Genomic DNA, 20,722 nt, shown 5'->3' with positions numbered 1-20,722 from the left:
AGTTAGGGCGGTCGAGTCCTATTGCAAGAAGGAGTGATTTAGATAAGAGCGGATAGGTTGAAGTCCTAGTACGATAAGAAGTCTCAATAGAGTGAGGACGCTGAGATTTGAGAAGTGAAGGTGGCCGGATAGAGAGTTTGGTTCAAAGTCCTAGTAGGAGTAGGATTGGCCTAGCTTTGGTTGGACTAGGATGAAGAATCTTAATCTGAGTATAGTTCTGATTCTGCCAATACGAGATTGGTTGCTATAAATAGGAGAGGGTGCGTCATTCGAGAGCCCTTCCAATTCAATACACAAATTGCCCTGCACAAACCTCTCAAACATCTGAGATTTTTTATTTTCTTTTTCCGCCAACACACCTTCAGTTTGGATAAACAACATTGTGAAGGCAATCGGCGAACATCTTCAGTTTGGATAAACAACACTGTTGTCGTAGAATTAGTCGTCTGAGGAGCACCTTCAGTTTGGATAAACAGCACTGCATCGAGGCCAACTGGTTACCTATCCAAGTCTCGATCGAGAAGGGTTTTCGAATCCTTATTGGTAGATGTCATCTTATTAGCCTTTTCGGCGAAGTGAGGTGTTACAAGTTACTACATTCGGCACATTGAACGCCAAATGGTTTTATGATTGGATACTCACAAGTGAGTTTCAGAGTTTGACATTCTGACGGCTAAACAACATTTACCATCAAGATACTTCTCTTTTGAGTACCTGTGTCAGTATAGTTTGGAGCCGGTTCGACATGCTTATACTCTTACGAATATAATCACCGTGACCAAACCCGATGCTGATGATTCGTGAACTTTGTAGAACTAGCAGCTTTGTCTTTAGGCTTGAGGACCCGAAGGTCGAGACGTGTTCCTTCTTTGGTTGTAGTTGCAAGATCAAGAAGTCAGTAGCGCATTCAACGCAACATCAACAAATTTTACTCCTCGGCCGAGCTCGGCTGACGAGTTGGCACGCCCCGCATCAATCGAATGACGCAGTTAGCTCATTAGTTACCCGACCTATGTGCCACGTAGGCTTTGTAGTTTTTAGAGTCAACATTTTGGCATGCCCAGTAGGGCCCAGTGCTAAAATTTCGGAGTTCATGACCATTGAGACATGGTAGCTCGGTTCACTGCTCAATGCGGATATGTTAATAACGACTTCCATAAACTACGACTATTCAACTTCTCGCTAACAGGTTCAGCATTTGCTTGGTACATCAACCTCCCGCCTAATTCCGTCTAGAGTTGGGAGGAACTGGTCGAAAAGTTCCATGAACAATTCTATCGATCGGGGATGGAAATGTCATTCATCACTAGCTAGGATGGCTCAAGCATCAGACGAGTCACCAATGGAATACTTAACAAGGTTCAAGTTGGCCAGAAATTGGTGCTGAGTACCTTTTCTTAAAGTTGAATTCGTTAGAATCGCTCTAAACGGCCTGGATGTGGAATATAAAAAGAAATTCTTGGGGACAAACTTCCGAGATATGTACGAACTGGCCTAGCACGTCGAGCAGTATGATTATTTGCTCCGAAAGGAAAAGATCTCGAAGTCCCTATCCCGGGGAATAATATACAAGAATCCCACAGTTAGTTACGCATTGGCTGAATGCAAAGATTCCCAATACACCAGTGTGGATGCGGCCAAGATAGTAATAGATAAACTATACGTTTGCAAGGCATTAGCTCAAATTAATTCTAAGGACGCCAAAACCTGCTCGGCTTTTGAAGAGATGATTAAAACATCGAAAGTCTACACTTTCGATATCACAAAGGCCGAAGCAATTTTCGACCAGTTGTTGGCAAAGATCATTAAACTTCAGCCAAGACATAACATTTCTAAGGCCGAAGAGTTGAAAGGCAAAATGTATTGCAAGTACCATAAATCGAACAAGTATACCACCAACAATTGCGTTCTGTTCCATGATGTCATTCAAAGCTGGATTGATAAAGGCAAGCTAAAGTTTCCTGAAAAACAAATGACTGTCAACGTTAATCATTTTCCCTCAACGACAATTAGCATGGTGGATGCTCATCTGCCTAAGAGCAAAGGAAAAGGGAAGGTCGAGTTCATCCCAGTACAACATGTCCTAAAACAGAACTCTCAGTTGCGACTCAATATTGATTTATTTTCAAATGAACCACTTACGGAGTTTTCGGGATCGGCCATAGTTGAATCTATGTTAGACTCCAGTGCAGAAGAAGCTGATGGACCAATGGTTTTGTGTGGCTGTTGTAAAACACGCATTGTCCTAACTGAACCTAAGGAGAAAACACCTCAGGCTCCAACACCACGACAACCGTTCACGGCCACAGCGGTCCCTCTAAAGGAATTCAGTGCCGGCCAGCGCCAGAAGGTGTTCGAAAGGCTTGGTCCTTAGCTACGAACGAACAGCTCAACCTCAGCCAGACGGCATCTTGACTTTGACGCACCGTTTTATAATGAGGATTATTACTCGCATATCTCCAGTAGTTCTAGTTCATCGGTGAGTCAAAAAACCTTCAAGCCACCTGAGCCATGCGACCAACGTTGGTATAGTTACAATTCTCCTACTGGTATGTATACGGCGTTATCCAAATCTCATAAACGTCGTCGCCAGCGGATAGACTGCATGGCTCGACGACAGGCAGCACAGGCTACTTCGACTACCAGGTGGCAGCCGAAAGAGGCAGCAGGAAGCGGCGATGACTAACAAACCCCGTCCATCATGGCCGAATTACTTCAAGAGAAAAAGGCAGTTGATCGCGACTTTGAAACCACCATTGAAGAGTCTGAGAAACGCATCAAACTTCTTCTTCGGCATGGGGAGATGAAAACTCGTTTCGAGCATTTCAGAAAAGAAACCGAAAGCAAGCTTCCCCCATTATCCCCGCAAGAGCCATTAATAAAAGTCCGGTGGAATCTACACCTTCCATTCCTCGGTGAATCTTTGGAGTACATGCGAGGATTTCACAAGAAACATTCCTCCAATGACTTGTATGACTTGCCCAAGGCATGTCAAGAAGCCCTTGACCTGACTCTAACTTGCCCTGATGCTGAATAGATTATCCAGAAAACTACTGATCCAGCAATAAAGGCTAGGTTTCAGCATATACGTGAGGCTCGGGTCCTCGGCTTCGAGGTCGACCCATACACAGACATAGACATTGCCGAGCTTCATTTTTCCCTTGAAGACCTTCAACATTTATGATATTATTTCGAAGTCTTCTCGATCGTATCTCTCTTCGGCTTTATGGCCGATAAGAAGGATCATGTGGCGCGTTTAGATGCGTACCTAGACATAAGGAATGCCAGAATCACCTAAGAAGAACGAGCCCGTAAGACACTGCAGGGACAAAATCGAACCTCAACAACGAGCATGCTCGAAAATGACAGCCAAAATGAAACAGGTCTAGTGCCATACCACAAAAGCAAGCATCCAATGAGGCAGAATGTGACCATGATGAGAATGCTCAAGAGCATGATACTACATTCGATCACCTGGAGGAAAACGACTAGGACCTGATGGGATATTCAGTATTTGAAAACATGGAAATTAGCATGGTCTATGATTTACCTGCTAAATTTTGACCAACCACACACTTACCAAATTTCTTAGATGGGGACGTGGTTGTCGAGGAAGCAATATAAGTTGATTTCATCGCCACCGAAGAAGATGGGCAAGTGAGTAAGGACGACAAACTTAAAGTAGCCTTGGCCGAATTGTTCCCCCCTGTAAGATCCCACATCGCCCAGGGGAATGGATCTTGTAAGCTTTATATGTATATTCCTATCTCTACCTATGACGAAGCCTTTTGGGAGCTCACTGGCTTCGGGTTTTATCGGAACTCCAAAGTTAAGCGAGTTCGTGCGAGAGCAATCCCAGAATGGATGACCCACTGGGAAGTTCTTATGTGAGTTCCTAGAAACAAAACCGTGAGGGCGTGGTTGGGCCCCAAAGCGGACAATATCATGCTACGGTGGAGTCGAGCCTGGGATGTGGTGGGGGCCCGGGCCAGGATGTGACAATTTGGTATCAGAGCCTAACCCTGGCCGTGGTGTGCCAACGAGTACGTCGGGCCCCAAAGAGGACAATATTGTGCTACGGTGGAGTCGAGCCCGGGATGTGGTGAGGGCTCGAGCCAGGATGTGACAATTTGGTATCAGAGCCTAACCCTGGTCGTGGTGTGCCGACAAGTACGTCGGGCCTCTAAGTGAGGTGGATTGTAAGATCCCACATCGCCCAGGGAAGTGCATTCTGTAAGCCTTATATGTGTATTCCCATCTCTACCTAGCACGAGGCCTTTTGGGAGCTCACTAGCTTTGGCTTGCATTGGAACTTCGAAGTTAATCGAGTTCGTACGAGAGCAATCCCATGATGGGTGACCCACTGGGAAATTTTCATGTGAGTTCCCAGAAACAAAACCGTGAGGGCGTGGTCGGGGCCCAAAACAAATAATATTGTGTTACGGTGGAGTCAAGTCGGTGGGGGCCTAGGCTAGGATGTGACACCCCCGTTCCTCTTCTGTTAATCTCCAACATCTGAAGTCGTTGTACGTTACGACTCATATTGAAGGATACCCAATTTCCAAGGTGTTTGTCGATTGTGGGGCCACAGTCAACATCATGCATGTATCTATCACGAAGACATTATGTTGTTCTAATGACAAACTCATACCATCAGGAATAACCATAAGCAACTTCGTCTGCGACAAGTCCCAAACCAAAGGGGTGCTCCTGTTAGAGGTAGGCGTTGCAGGTCGCAACGATATGACCGCATTTTTTATAATTGACTCAAAGACCGAATATAATGCATTGCTTGGCCATGACTGGATCCATCAAACGAGTTGCATTCCTTCGTCACTATACCAAGTTCTCATCTTTTGGGACAACAATTCAGTTGTGGTCCACCCAGCTGATAATCAGTCGTTCGAAACCAACATGATTCAAGCCTGTTATTATGACGATCACATCGGCTACATTACCCTGCGTGGTTTTAATGAGGATGGATGACTGACTTGGATCTCAGTCTAGAAAGCCATCAAAGTAGGTGCCGAGACTATACACCAAGATTCAGCGAGACTTGACTTGGCCAACTTAATTACCAACACTGATGACTAACGCTAAACGAGAAAGGAGCCGGGCTGCGGTTTCATCCACCATGGAACGTCTGGTGGCCTATTGGTATGCTATTTCTAAGCATCCACATTTGAGCATAAACTTGATCAAATTTTTGGTCGAGGGAGATAACGGCCAAGTATTATTGTTAGATAAAGTTCAAACCGCACCGGCTGAACTCGAAGACAGTTGGCCCCAAGTCAAGGACCCATTAGAAGAAATAAATGTTGGAACGACCAGATGACCCTCAGCCATTATTTATTAGTGCGTTGTTACCCCATTCCATGAGGATCGAACTTTGTAAATTACTAAACGAGTTTAAAGATTGTTTTGCTTGGAGTTATCATGAGATGTCAAGCCTCGATCGGACCCTCGTTGAATATGAATTACACATCAAAGCTGGTTGTAAGCCTTTCTGACAGCCCCATCGCTGATCCTCGATTGAAGTACAGCTCAGCATAAAAGGTGAACTAGTTCGACTTTGAAAAACCGGGTTTATTCGGACCACTCGATACGTCGAGTAACTGGCCAATATCGTCCTGATGCTAAAGAAAAATGGTGCCCTACGCATCTGTATCGATTTCAGTAATTTGAATCTGGCAACTCCGAAAGATGAATACTCAATGCCGATCTCAAATTTGTTAATTGATGCTGCAGCCAATCATGAAATGTTGTCCTTCATGGACGGCCATCCTGGCTACAACCAGATTTTTATAGCTGAAGCTGATGTTCACAAAACTGCTTTTCGTTGACCGGGGGCACTCGGCACGTACGAATGGGTCGTCATGCCATTTGGCCTCAAGAACGCCGGTGCCACATACCAATGAGCTATGAATACCATATTCCATGATTTGATTGGTACGGTCATAGAAGTATATATCGACGATATGGTAGTGAAATCGTACAGCCCTTGAACGTATCTGGATAATCTTTGGCAAGTGTTCCTTCATATGCACCAACATAATCTCAAAATGAACCCGGCTAAGTGAGCGTTCGGTGTATCGGCCGGTAACTTCTTGGGTTTCTTGTGCACCGTCGTGGCATTGAAGAATATCAAGCGGCTTTAACGCAACTCAAGGTCTCCCTTACAGCGCCACTAATCTTCATACCGCCTTGATGCGGTAGGCCTCGTAAGCTATACATTTCGGAGGCTGACGAGTCCATAAGTTGCCTCTTCGCACAAGACAACGATATTGGGCGTGAACAAGCTATCTTTTATATCATCGAGAAACTTTTCTTGGCTTTGTTTTTCACCGTGTCAAAACTTCGACATTACATGCTCCCATCAGTTACGCAGGTCATCGCCCAAACAGATGTTATTGTTACATACTTACTCGGCCTATATTACAAGGCCGAATTGGGAAATAGACAATGGCATTATCAGAGTTTAGTTTACAATACGTGCCCCAAAAAGTCGTCAAAGGATAAGCTCTAGCCGATTTTTTGGCCCAGCACCCCTCTCCATATGGTTTTGGGGGCAACGAAGTCGACATCAGACTAGTCAAAACATGAGACAATTACTGGACGATGCACTTTGATGGTTCTAGCACCTCGGCCTCGGCTGGTGTCAGCATCGTCATTCAATCTCCTGACCACTACCTTTGGTATTTCTCTCTTAAGCTAGACTTTAGTTGTACGAATAATCAGGCCGAGTATAAAGCTATTATCATCGGCCTTCACGCCTTCACGACTTAAGAGTAGCCTGTGTCTTCGTCCTTGGTGATTCCAAACTTGTGATTAACCAACTAAACGACATTTTTTGTTGCATGAGTTGTACTTTGGCGCCCTATCACATGGTTGCCACTTATTTGGCCGAGTCATTTGAGGGAATTACATTTGAGCACATTCTGCGTGTTTGAAACACCGATGCGGATGAACTCACTCAAATAGCCTCCAAAGCACAACTTCTGAGGGGCAAGCTAGGCCGGGCAATACCTGTAGGATGACAATCTTACCCAACCTTGGTTAATCAACAAGTTCTCCAGCGCAATCACGTGATACGTACACGAGTGATGTCCTTACCATCGTTGTTAGAACAAGGAGATCCTATAGAAGTATATTCTGCCGAGACGTTGCCAGACGATTGGAGAAGGTCGATTATACAATATCTCGATAACCCTAGCGACAAACACGACCAGAGGAGGCTGCCCAAGCAATTGCTGAAGTACATGAAGGGATTTGTGGAGCTCACCAATGTAGGCGTAAGATACGTTGGCTGCTTCGTCGACACGGCTATTTCTGGCCGAGTATATTGAAGGATTACATCGACTATGCATGAGGATGCATATAGTGTCAGATTCATGGACCTATACAGAAAGTCTTGGCCGAATTACTCCACTCGGTTACTAAACCGTGGCCGTTCAGAGGATGGGCAATGGATGTAATCGGCAAAAATCACGTCGTTTTCTGGAGCAGCAGGACACGCGTGGATACTAGTGGCAACCGATTACTTCACTAAGTAAGTCGAAGCAAAATCATACGCCGAATTAACGACCAAAGAAGTTTGCAATTTTGTAGAAGAAAATATTGTGATCAGATTCGGAGTGCCAGAAACGATCATAATTGACAATAGCACAATTTTTACATTCGACAGGTTTAAGGAGTATACGGCGAATCTAAATATTCAACTCGAGCAGTCTACGCTGTATTACCCACAGGCGAATGGGCAGGCCAAAGCAAGTAATAAGGTTTTGATTGGTATTCTTGAAAAAATGGTAAGAGAGACCTGGTATGTGGCATTTGAAGCTAAATGAAGCATTATGGGCCTATCGAACTTCACTCTGATCAGCCACCGGAACGACTCCATATATGCTAACCTATAGACACGACGCTATGTTACCGATCGAGCTGAGTATAAACTCGTTGCGAGTGATCGAACAAAATAGTTTGTTCAGTGTCGAATACAGTCAAGCCATGAGACAAGAGTTAGAAGACTTGGAAGAAATTTGGCTTGACACTTATAACTTATTAGTGGCATAGAAGAATATTGCTAAGTGAGCTTATAATCAGCGAGTCAGACAAAAAATGTTCGGCGAAAAAGAGTTGGTTTGGCAAACTGTGCTACCCGTGGGAATTAAAGACCCTAGGTTTAGAAAATGGTCGTCGAATTGGGAAAGACCGTTCTTCATTCACAAAGTTCTCGGAAATGGGGCATACCAGCTCAAGGATCGGATTGGTTTAGTTCACAAGTTGCCAATCAAAGGGAAATTTTTAAAGAAATACTACCAGTCACTTGGGAGATGCGAGAATAAAAGATCATTTCATTGATTTTGCAAAAGGACGTATAAGTGAAATTATAAAAGGTTCCTAAAATCCTAGGGGGTCAAAGTAAGAAAGGCTTCAAGAGTGGCTTTTAACTCCAACCACCTTACTTCGCTCATTATGATTTCGGCTTGCCTCATCTTTTTGTTAAGTTGAAGTTGCTGGATTTGCTTTATGCCAGCCATGAAATCCATCAGTCCAGCCTCATTCATCTCGAAATTCTTTTCGAGTTTTAAAGCAACAGCCGACCTTTGTTGTTGAAGCTCGGCAATTTGACGTTGAAGCTCGGAAATTTGGTGATCAAAGCCAGTCAGCTGGGCTTTCTTTGCTTTTATGGCCTCAACCTCCAACCGGCTAGCCTCATGAGCAATCTTTGCGCCTTTAGGTCATCTTCGGCCCTGAAAGCTTGTTTAAAAGTAATAAAGTGTTGTCGGGTCTGCTTCAGGAGATCGGATAAGTAGACGACATTTTCGGTGCTCAATAAGCCGCCAGCTGTAAGGTTGTTCAGGCACTTTCTTACAGATTTGAGGCCTTTACATTGAAGGACCTGTGAGGCAGAGAGGGATAGGATTTCTTACAACTTGGCAAAGGCATTGGATCCGGCTATGGTCTTCGAAGGCTCGGCTAACGCGGCAGAAGACATGACTGCTGCAAAAGTATTCAAAAGTAGAGCGTCAAGCTTGATCTCCCATGAACGCTGCACAGGAAAAGATTTTAAGCAGAAGGAAAATTATAAGGAACATAGTAAAGGGAGTTTGTTTTAAACCTGCCGAGATGAGACTTCGGCCATGTCCCCTGGTTCATTGCTCGAACTTAGAGAGCTCAATGGCCGAGCCCAGTGTTTAAGATTGTTTTTTAATTCATGTGGTCGATGGAGGTTATCCACGTTCGACTGCCGCTGAGGTGGCTAGGAAATTTAGATAACACCCTTCAGCGCATAGAATTGTCAGTAAAATGAATAGTTGGGTACTTGACATTTAATATTTTTCTCGGTTCAGACTTGTTATAGTAAAACTAAAGAAAGAAAGGGATCGAGCCTTACAAAAGCCGAAGTGACTTCTTGTGGATGAACGCCAAGGTTTTGATCCTGCAGATGGATTGGTGTCTCTGCCATTGCTTCACGCTTGACGAGAGGCTTTTTCCCATGGTCTGCTACAGGAGGATCGACATGGTCAGCCGCCTTAACCACTTGAGGAGGATAAGTGGTAAGGGGTTTGGTCGGTCGAGGGCGACTTGTTATTGGGGCTTCATCGCCGTCATCATCCTGAAATAAAGGTTATTAGTATACAAAATTTATTCGAAGAAGTTGCCAGTAGCATAATCATACCTCTTCCTCTAGAACGACCACTGTTCTTGTTTTAGATGTGGGGGGAGGTTTATCTCGATAAGGTGGCCACTTCCTCTAAGACAGAAGCAATGGCCGGCCTTGGCACTGCAGATGTTTTGACCATCAGATCATTGGTTGGTTCGACCACAACTTGTTGAGTGGGACGAACCTCAACTGCTCGACTGGCAGGAAAATTTGGTTGCATGTTCGTCGAAGTCTGAGCAATAGGGGTGCGAGGAGACTTAGAGATTGCTCATGTGGTCTGACTGGATATGAATGGATCTTCCGCTCTTTTTTTTTTCGTCGACTTCTTTACACGTTTTTTGGGGTGAGGAATATCGCCTGCCGTTTCAACTTCTGGACGAGACCGTTTACTCGGCAAAGTCGGCGAGGCAGTCGCAGTTTTCGTTGGCAAGGGGGCAAGTCTTTTCTTGCCCACGACTATGGCTACTGTGTCCGCATGACTACCTAGAAAAGCTAAAATCAAGTCAGAAGAAAGTTCAAACAAATGGCCAACGTAAGATGATATACACAGGCAAATACCTTGAGCTGTTTCTTTGGGTGTCAAGGCGGAAGTCTTCCTCGGGCGATCACCGAATATTTTTTTGATAACGTTTTCGACTAGTGTGTCGAAAAAGTCTTGAGTATATGCGGCCCACCAGTCAACAAAGGTGGCAGTATTGAGAGTCTCAGAGACATTAGGCCGAAAACGGAATTCTTGCACCTTTCTTGAAATTCCTACTTGGCCTCCCTGCATTCTCTTTCTGAAGAACCAGAAAGGCATCATCGGCTTAGGACAGAACGGGAGGTGAGTAGAGGCAGTGGGCAGCCTTAAAGGTAACCAAGTTGTCGTGCGGTAAAATGGGGTTGGTAGATTTCCCAACTTGCATGCTTGGCATCACAGCCAAAAGGAAGATCGCGAGATAAAGCGAACGACCCCCAGCTCTTTCGGAGGTCAGCGTCTTCGTCTTCATTCCATGCCGAGGATGGGAGCTTGGTAGAAGTGGGTATTCTTGACGACGGCATATCAAAAATTCGTCATCAGAAAGGTCTTCTAGGCCGAAAAAGTATTTAAAAACTTTTTCGGCCGAGTAAAGAGGAGCGGGTCTAAAGCCCAATTGAAAACCCAACGCTTCAGTGGGTATGAAGTTGGGGACTTCTGGCCTGAGGGTGGCAAAATAGACTTGCAGCCAGAGTTGAAGAACCCAAAGTGGGCCAGTCTGGTGTGGGTCAATCTTGTTGACTGTCGTCTCTGCTAGGCAACGTGTAGTTGGGCAAGGATAGTCGAGCTAAGAGTTAGGACATGACCACTGGCTAATGCTTTAGCGATCGGCATGCTCTCGACCAAACATTTATTTAAGTCGGTACAACAAATGAATTTGTTGTACCAATAGAAGAGGAAGTCTTCATGTTCTCCTTTTTTGAGGTTTTCTTCCCCTCGGCCAGCGAAATATTGAATGAGGGTGCTGTAGTTGAAGAAGTTCTTGTGCAACTTTTGAACTTCTTCTTTCAGGGGCTCTTGATTTTTCTTCCTCAGCGATTCGATAGTGCGTTCGTCGAAGAGCATTTTGAGGTCGAGGTCGAGGTCGAGGTTGGATGGGCACCTAGAGAGGGAGACGTCAATCGAGAGACCCAAAAGGAAGGTCTTGAGAATGGCTGATATGTCGAGAATGGTCGGACCGATAAGGCTGAGCAGAAAGACCATAGTATTGGTGGCTAAGCACCAAAAGCCTAGAGTTGCCATGAGAAATTTTTTGTCCATGGCGATCTCAATGGTCGAGAGCTTGATGGCATCATAAATGTTGAGAATCCTCCAGTTTTTATTGAAGAACTTCTCCATCCTTTCAACCCACACTACCCAGGCCGCGGTAGTTGAAGGTTAAGCTCCTTGGGGTTTAGTCAATTCCCACTTTGACCAATCATAACCTTGAAGTAGGGGTTCCAGGTAGTGATCTTTGAGAAGGTTGGTAATGGACACCGGGACGTTGTCTTTAAAGAGTGGTCCCAGGATCTGATGGGAAGCGCTTGAGTCACCTTCGAATCGCAGGTTTTTCATGGCGCTTCGGTCAATAAAGTCCCAGCACTTGGCACATTCGTCGAAAAACTTGGAAATAAAGGTGTTGGGAGCTATTATGGAGAACTTGAAGGAATTTCTAGATTCAAAAGAGTTTTTCTGGCTAGAAAGGGAGCTTTGAAGGGTGATCCGAGAGTGAAATGTCTAAGAGTTCTGAAGGCGTAAGAGGAAAAATGAAGGATTTTGAGTATTTATAGGGGTTTTGGAAAAATGCCAATCGTTTGATTTTGAAAAGAAAGGGTAAGATTAGTCGGACAATTTCACAATCATCATGGAGATTCGGGAAATCCATATAAAAAGACCAAGAAACTCGCAGATCGAGGTTGCATGATGGCGTGCGACGACAGACTCAATGATAAGGAGACGTTTGATTGTGTGCACGACTTAAACAGACCGGAAAATTCATAGTTCAAGGTTATAATGATAGCGTGTGGTAGGGTTTTAGGGTGTGACAGGACGTTCCAGTGTCAAAGACAAACATGCCAGGAAGATGCCACGTGGCAGGTTTTCTGACAAAATCAGATCGTGCGATATTACTTCATAAATGCGCTTGATGGATGGAATATTTGAGGCTTTTCATTGTCCTTTAGTTACCTTTTAAGGTTTAATTTCACTTCTTCAAGGTCGAAATTCGGCCAAGGAGTTCTAAGCCGAAGACCTCAGAAGCAAGAGGGCAATGTTTAGGCCCAAAATAATATTATTGGGCTGAGCGTAGGTTTATGTTCGGCCCAAAGCTTTTCCTAACGTATTATGGGCTGTCTAGTGGTCATAAGTCGCTTAGTTAGGGCGGTCGAGTCTTATTGCAAGTAGGAGTGATTTAGATAAGAGCGGATAGGTTAAAGTCCTAGTACGATAAGGAGTCTCAATAGAGTGAGGACGCTGAGATTTGAGAAGTGAAGGTGGCCAGATAGAGAGTTTGGTTCAAAGTCTTAGTAGGAGTAGGATTGGCCGAGCCTTTGTTGGATTAGGATGAAGAATCCTAATATGAGTATAGTTCTGATTCGGCCAAGATGAGATTAGTTGCTATAAATAGGAGGGGTGCGTCATTCGAGAGGCCCTCTAATTCAACACACAAATTGCCTTGCGCAAACCTCTCAAACATCTTGAGATTTTTTATTTTCTTTTTCCGCCAACACACCTTCAGTTTGGATAAACAGCACTGTGGAGGCAACCGGCGAACATCTTCAGTTTGGATAAACAGCACTGTTGCCGTAGAATCATCGTCCGAAGAGCACCTTAATTTTGGATAAACAGCATTGCGTCGAGGCCGACTGGTTATCTATCCAAGTCTTGGTCGAGAAGGGTTTTCAAATCCTTATTGGCAGAGGTCATCTTATTAGCCTTCTCGGCGAAGTGAGGTGTTACAAGTTACTACATTCGGCACATTGAACGCCAAGTGGTTTTATGATTAGATACTCACAAGTGAGTTTCAGAGGTTGGCATTTTGACGGCTGAACAACATTTACCATCAAGACATACATCTCTTTTGAGTACATGTGTCCGTATAGTTTGGAGCTTGTTTGACGTGCTTATACTCTTACAAATATAATCACCATGACCGAACTCAGCACTGACGATTCGTGAACTTCGCAGAACTAGCAGCCTTGTCTTCAGGCTCGAGAACTCGAAGGCCGAGACGTGTTCCTTCCTAAATCGCAGTTGCAAGATCACAAAGTTAGTATTGCGTTCAACGTAACATCAACAAATTTTACTCCTTGGCCGATCTCGGCCAATGAGTTGGCACGCCCCGCATCAACCGAAGAACGTAGTTAGCTCATTAGTTACTTGGCCTGCGCGTGCCTACTACAACAAATTGTTCCTTTAGCGAGAAATGTTTTAGCAAGAACATTATCTTTCATGCTGTAGAGTTGCTTTCGGCAAGGAAAATTTTGAGTTCTCGCAAAAAAGTGAGATCATTTGGTTTCCTTACATCTCTAAGAAACAGCGAGGAAAAAATAATTTCGACGAGAAAATTGTTTTGCCGCTATACATAATGCTAGTGAGGAAAAATTGTTCTTCTCATGCTAGGTTTAGCGGGAAATAAAATTCCCTTTCCACCAAAATATTAGCGAGGAAATTATTGTTTTTCTCTCTGAACAAAAATTTTAGCAAGGACAATGGGTTCTCGCTGTAGCATTCCCGCTATAATTTCCCAAAAGTTTCAAATAGGGCGCCTTTTATTCATACTTACAGCGAGAAATGTTGTATTTGGGTCGCATAAGTGTTCAGCAAGAAAAATATTTCTCGCAAATGGTCCAAGTTTGTAAAACTCGATATTTTTCTAAGTGTTAAATGGTGTTGTTTGTGGCATAATAATAATAATAATAACAGAAAAGAAAAAGGGGGAATCTTCTACAAGGGATGGTGGGTGGAAAAAGGAGGAAGCCTGAAAAAGGAGGAGAAGAGAACAGGGGAAAGGAAAAAGAAAGAAAAAGAGGTAGAAGAAGGATAACGAAGAGAGAAAACTATATCTAGTTTTTTAGAGATGTCTAAGGAAGTATAGAAGACTATATTTGAAGAAGCAAGGAGTATGATTCCTTTTGTCGACCTGCAACATGGGTAAAAATTTCCAGCTTTCTTTGATATTTCCATAGATGCTTTGTATCAATATTTCTTATTACTTTTAATTTTATACATTAGGTGTGTTGATCAAAATATCATGTTTTAGGGTTTGGCTTAAAAAGTCAATTTTTGTTAATTGTGAGTAACATTTATCGTCTTCTAATCCTCTTCTCCTAATTATCAGTTGTTGCTAAAATTATCTTACTGGGATTTGTGTTGGCAACTCAATACATTTACATTACCAATCTCCGTTTCACTCATCACCAACTTTGGTATAATCAAGGCTTCCAATCAAGGCTTTCCTTGTTATTTCCATAGATGCTTTGCATCAATGAAATTGGTTTGACTTTCTCCCCAAGGATTCTTATTTTCTTGGATTTAACAGTTCCACTCAATAAGTTACCATTTCCTCACTCTTTCTCCCTCCAATTTCATATCTTTCTTTGATGATGCTAATGAAATTAGAATTACCCACATCACAAGCTCACATTTTTACTTGGTTATGGATGTGGGTTTTCATTGTTTTACTGCAGTCCATGATCCATCCATAGTGAAGTTAATTAGTATCCCCTGTAATCTGAATTGGGTAAAACTTGATTGTTACTTGTTAATGGTTTATGGGTTCTCATTGTCTTATTGTGAAGTTAGATTTCATATAGGAATATGATTCTCTGATTGCTCTATAATCTGAATTGGGTAAATCATGATTTTGTTTTAGTAATTATTATTGATTTCTAAAGAGGTCGTACTTGGTGCGATGACAAGTGTCTTCACCCATGAGCAGTAGGTCTCGGGTTTGAGACTTGGGAGCAGCCTCTCCATAAATAGGGGTAAGGCTAGCCGACATTAACCTTTCCCAGACCTTGCGTAAAGCGGGAGCCTTATCCACTGGGTATGACCTTTTTTTGTGAGTATAATTGAAATCAAAGTTATAGACATGATTTTGGGATTGTATGGAAGTATTCTGAAGTTATACTTAGAAGAGTTTGGGTTATATGTTACAGGGAACTTATGTTTTCTGCAAACAAAAACTATGTTTTAAGTAGCCTACTTTGGCTCTTGATTTCTATGTCCTTATGCATTCATTTTGATCCATTATCATGTGTTTTGAAACTAGACATGTCCATGATCAAAGCCTATCTGATTTCACATAATTCCATTAAGTTTTGATATGTCAAAACCATGTACAAACTTGAGTCACGAAGTTGCCAGACAGCAGCAAATATTGGGTTTCTGGTTTCACGGCTCTATTTTGTATCTTGCATAACTTTCAACTTAGAACCCTGTTTCCTACAAATCGTAGAGGCTTTTAATGTACTCAAAACAGGCTTCAAATCTCATGTTTGTCTGCATCATTTGGTATAGTTATTGGTGTTCAAAATCGGGCTTAATATTGGTTGGCTAAAATTGTTTTTCTGGGGCTTTTGTGGAGATGAGGCTGCTGCTTTTGCAATATTCATTCTTCTCACAATTTTTTTTCTTCTAATTTACTTATCTATATTAAGTTTGTGCATAAACCACTTAACCTACACAAAAATTACCCATTTGTCTAAGGTCATGGATTGATGTATCTTTCCATCACAAAATGCTTATGTAGGCAGATTAAATGAAAGTTTCTATACGTGTTGTGCCTTTTAAGTCCAAAAGTGAGACATATACTTTAAAATAGAAATGACTTTGTAACAAATAAAAACTTAATTACAGAACTTAAAACAGAAATTAGGATTGTATCTTTCTTTCTATCTCCCAACTATTTTAACCATGACCTCTTGTAAGTTTCAATTCTACTTGTGTTATTAACTTATATCTTTTTAGTTGGCAGCAAAGAGAACTATCATTTCTAGTTGGAAAACATTGAGAAACTGTATACCATATGCTTTATCTCCTCTTAGGTAAGTTGCTTGACTTCTAATTTTATTGTTTTAACCTCTCATGTTGTTGAAGTTGTAAAATATATGTGGATCATTGATAATTAGAATCATAAACATGATATCTTTGCAATTAAAGTCATAAACATGATATATGACTTATTTGATAGGTGTTAAAGACGTAGGTCATACTTTTTTGTTTTATTAGTATTGGAGGGTCATGAGGTCGGGGCAAAAAATAATGATGCTTTGATTGTTAATAGTTCTTAGCAATGGATCGAAGTTGGATGTTCCTTAAACATAGATTTTGTGATGCATTCACTAATGGTGTAAACTCATTCATATTGCCTACAAAGAAACATTTGAATGAGGAATACAAGACACGTTGTCCATGTAAAGACTGCCTAAATGGGAATCTTCATTCTTTGCATGTTATCCGTTCCCAATTTATACAATAGCGGGTTTGTACCACACTATAAAGTTTGGACTTTACATGGGGAATTTCAAGAAAGTGGGTCAAGTGCCCAAATAGAGGCTGATATTGAAAATGATAGTGATAGTGAGGATAATGAGATGTTTGAGATGCTACATGTTTTTCAAGGCCCAACATATATGGTAACTAATGTTGATGCCACAAGTGGCAATGACAACTCTCACACTAGTAAATATGAGTATTTGTTTGGCAAAGCTCAAAGGGAGCTTTATCCTGGTTGTGAGAACTTTTCTGTTTTAAGCTTTATTGTAGAGTTGATGCATATTAAGTGTCTCTCTTTTATGATTAACAAGCATTTTGACATGCTACTCAGTTTGTTAAAAAAAATCTCATCCAAAAGAAGCATGTATTTCATCAACAAATAATGATGCAAAAGCGATGCTACGAGAGTTGGGGTTGGGGTACGAATCAATTCATGCTTGTAAGAATGACTGTGCATTATTCTAAAAGACTAATGAGAAACTTGATAAATGTCCCAAGTGTGGCGAGCCAAGGTACAAGCCTTGTTTTGGAAAGCGCAAGAAGATTCCACAAAAAGTGTTACGTTATCTGCCCATTAAGCCGAGATTGCAATGGTTGTATATGTCTAGACATACTGCAAAAGACATGAATTGACACAAAGAGAGAAAGGTTAATGAAGAGGGGGTTCTTAGGCATCCAGCTGATTCAGATGAGTGGAAAGAGTTTGATAAGCAATATCCTTTGTTTGCCCAAGATTCTCGAAATGTTAGGTTAGGCCTTGCTACGGATGTTTTTAATCTGTTTGCATATATAAGTAAACCTTATAGTATGTGGCCAGTTATTCTCGTGTGTTACAATCTTCCACCTTGGAAATGCATGAAGGCAGTGTTCTCTATGTTGACTTTACTTATTCCTGGACCAAATGCACCTGGGAAGGAGATTGATGTGTATCTTCGTCCACTAATGGATGAGTTAAAAGAATTGTGGGTGGATGGTATTCAAACTTTTGATGCATCTACAGGGAAATTTTTGGTATGCATGCACGTGTTTTATGGACCATTAATGACTTTCCTGCCTACAGTAATTTGTCAAGTTTGAGCACAAAAAGCTACTTGGCATGCTCGATTTGCAATAAAGATATAACATCACAGAGGATAACAAATAAAATATCTTACATGGGCCATAGAAGATTTCTACCTTGTGGTCATGCTTGGAGAGAAATGAGTATTGAATATAATGGTCATATTGAACATAGGCTTCCTCCTAAAGTTCTCTTTGGTGCTCAAATATTGCAACAATTAGATAAAGTCAGAAGCTTCAGTCCTGGAAAATATGAGAATAATAAAGAAAGGGATCAACCACGAGTGGCTGAAATGTTAAATTGGACAAAGATGGTCATATTGAACATAGGCTTCCTCCTAAAGTTCTCTTTGGTGCTCAAATATTGCAACAATTAGATAAAGTCAGAAGCTTCAGTCCTGGAAAATATGAGAATAATAAAGAAAGGGATCAACCACGAGTGGCTGAAATGTTAAATTGGACAAAGAAGAGTATTTTCTTCGAGTTAGAGTATTGGTCGAAGCTAAGGTTGAGACATAATATTGATGTTATGCATGTTGCAAAAAAAAAAAAAAAAAAGTTGAATTGGGACATTGTTGAATATTGAGGGCAAAACAAAAGACATAGATAATGCTCGTCGAGACTTGAAAGCTATGAACATCAGGTCAAATCAACATCTGAGACTTGAAAGTGGAAAATGAGAAAACCACATGCTAGGTATGTACTAAAAATGCCTCAACGTAGGGAATTTTGTAAGTTTCTAAAATTAGTCAAATTTCCTGATGGGTACGCTGCCAATATCTCTAGAAATGTGAGCATCAATGATGGAAAAATATCTGGTTTAAAGAGTCATGATTGCCATGTTTTACTTCAGCGCCTTCTCCCAGTTGGTATTCGTCCATTTTTGGATATAGAAGTGTGCAATGCTCTGATTGAATTATCTGTTTTCTTCTAGAATATTTATGCTACAACATTAAGAGTATCAGACTTAGAGCATATGGAGAAAGAGATTGTTATAACTTTATGCAAACTTGAGATGATTTTTCCTCCTGCCTTATTTGATATAATGGTTCACCTAGTTGTCCATTTACCTCGTGAAGCCAAACTTGACGGTCCTGTTAACAGTGAATGGATGTATCCGATTGAAAGGCTCTTAGGTAAATTGAAAAATTATGTGCAAAACGAAGCTCGTCCTGAAGGTTCACTAATAGAAGGATATATTGTAAATGAATCAATGACGTTTTGCTCATTGGACTTACGTGGGGTTGAAACACGCTTCAATCCAAATAAGTGAAATGATGACGGAAGAAATGATCAAAATGTGGGTGGTTTGTCAGTATTCTCCCAAAAAGCACGTCCATTTGGAGGTAGAAAGTTTATATTATTGCCTAAAAAGGAAATTGATAAAGTTCATTGGTTTTTGCTCCACAATTATGATGAGGTTCAACCATATCTTATGTAAGTAATCTTCTATGTCATCTATATATTCTCATTTTTATGTATTATAGCATTAATTAAGTATTTGTTTTTCTTACTTGTTTAGTGAACATATGGAAGAATTAAAGCTAAAAAGCAATGAAAATTTATGTCAAAGGCAGGAACAAGAGTTTTCTAAATGGTTTGAAAATCGGGTAAGTTTTATAACATGTTTATGTTTGAAAATATATGTGTCATTATTTTCCTTTAAATAATTAGTATTTTTATAATATTAATAGATATATGGCTTGAGAGAAATGGGATCATTGGAAGCCATTGATGATCTACATTATTTGTCATGCAAGCCTGATGTCCGCGTGCATACATACACTGCGTGTATTGTTAATGGAGTTGGCTTTCAAACAAAAAGTTGTGACAATAATCATACCACACAAATTAGTGGAATTTTTGTCTCTGGGGAACATAGTGATTGTAGTTATGATTACTATGGTGTTTTAGAAAGTGTGTTGGAATTGACTTACATCAATTGCAATAAGGTATTTTTGTTCAAATGTTTGTGGTTTAACATTGACTTGACTCATAAAGACCCTAAGAAGAGAAAGATACATCAAGATTATCATCTTTTAAGCATCAATGTAAATTCACTGTGGTATAAGGATGATCCTTATATACTTGCTGAACAAGCACAACAAGTGTTTTAAGTCGACGATTACAAGTTAGGTTCTAGTTGGAAAGTCGTGCAAAGAGTGCAATGCAGACATATATGGGATGTTCCAGAAAATGATGCGGCTGAAGAGGTAGACGAAGATATCGAACCAACTACTGATAATAATGTTTACCAAGAGGATGAGTTTAATGAAGTTCGCTAGGCTGTTCAAGAAGATCAAGAAAATCTCTTATCAAGTGATGATGTGATGGATGAAGATTCTGAAGATGAGCCTTCTGTTTATGTTGTAGAAAGTGATCCAACTTATAGGGTGAATTCAAGACACGACAAGGAGGATTTTGAAGAAGATAATCCATTGGATGATGGTGAAGATGAAGAAATTCTTAAAAGTGACGATAGTGATGGCAGTGACTACTAATATTTTTTTAATGTAGTTTCTGATTTTTGAATTTTTGGTAGTGCCATGATGTGGTTGCATGTTTTTAATTTTTTTCATTTTCATATGGTTATTGTCTTTGGCATTTGAGGGGTATGGTGCACTAGTTTCCCCTGATCAATTGTAATTATTCATTGTCCATATTCATATAACTAATTTGTCGTGTTGTTAAGCTTTCTCAAATAACTTGCATATTTTAACTTTGTTAGTTTTTTTCTTCTCGAAGAATATCACTATGGTAGGAAAAAGGAAGCGAATCCCTCGTGACTCTTCAAGTGAGGCATCAACTGATAATCCACAAATTAGAGCTGCTACTGTGATACCTTCAAGCAATATAGTTGCTGCTGTTATTTCATCAATCAATACCCAGGGAAGTGGTAATGGTATGCCTTTTTATTTTGAATGTTATCTATATTGGGTTGCTTAATTGAAGTGATTTTCTTCTCCAAGTGTTTGAATATAATCTGTGTAAGAGTTATGACATGT

The 20,722-nt window shown here is 41.2% G+C and overlaps 2 pseudogenes; both read left to right on the top strand.

The window, feature by feature from the left end:
• The first annotated feature begins 16,206 nt into the window (after positions 1-16,206).
• Positions 16,207-19,197, top strand: LOC148695688 (uncharacterized; annotated as a pseudogene).
• A 129-nt stretch (positions 19,198-19,326) lies between these two features.
• On the top strand, positions 19,327-20,218 carry LOC148695687 (uncharacterized; annotated as a pseudogene).
• Positions 20,219-20,722: the final 504 nt, after the last annotated feature.

This window comes from Pyrus communis, chromosome 7, assembly GCF_041283825.1.
Source record: "Pyrus communis isolate YQ-2024b chromosome 7, ASM4128382v1, whole genome shotgun sequence".
Lineage (NCBI taxonomy): Eukaryota > Viridiplantae > Streptophyta > Magnoliopsida > Rosales > Rosaceae > Pyrus > Pyrus communis.
The sequence above is the reverse complement of the archived record's forward strand: the minus strand, read 5'-3'. Positions and strand labels throughout refer to the sequence as shown.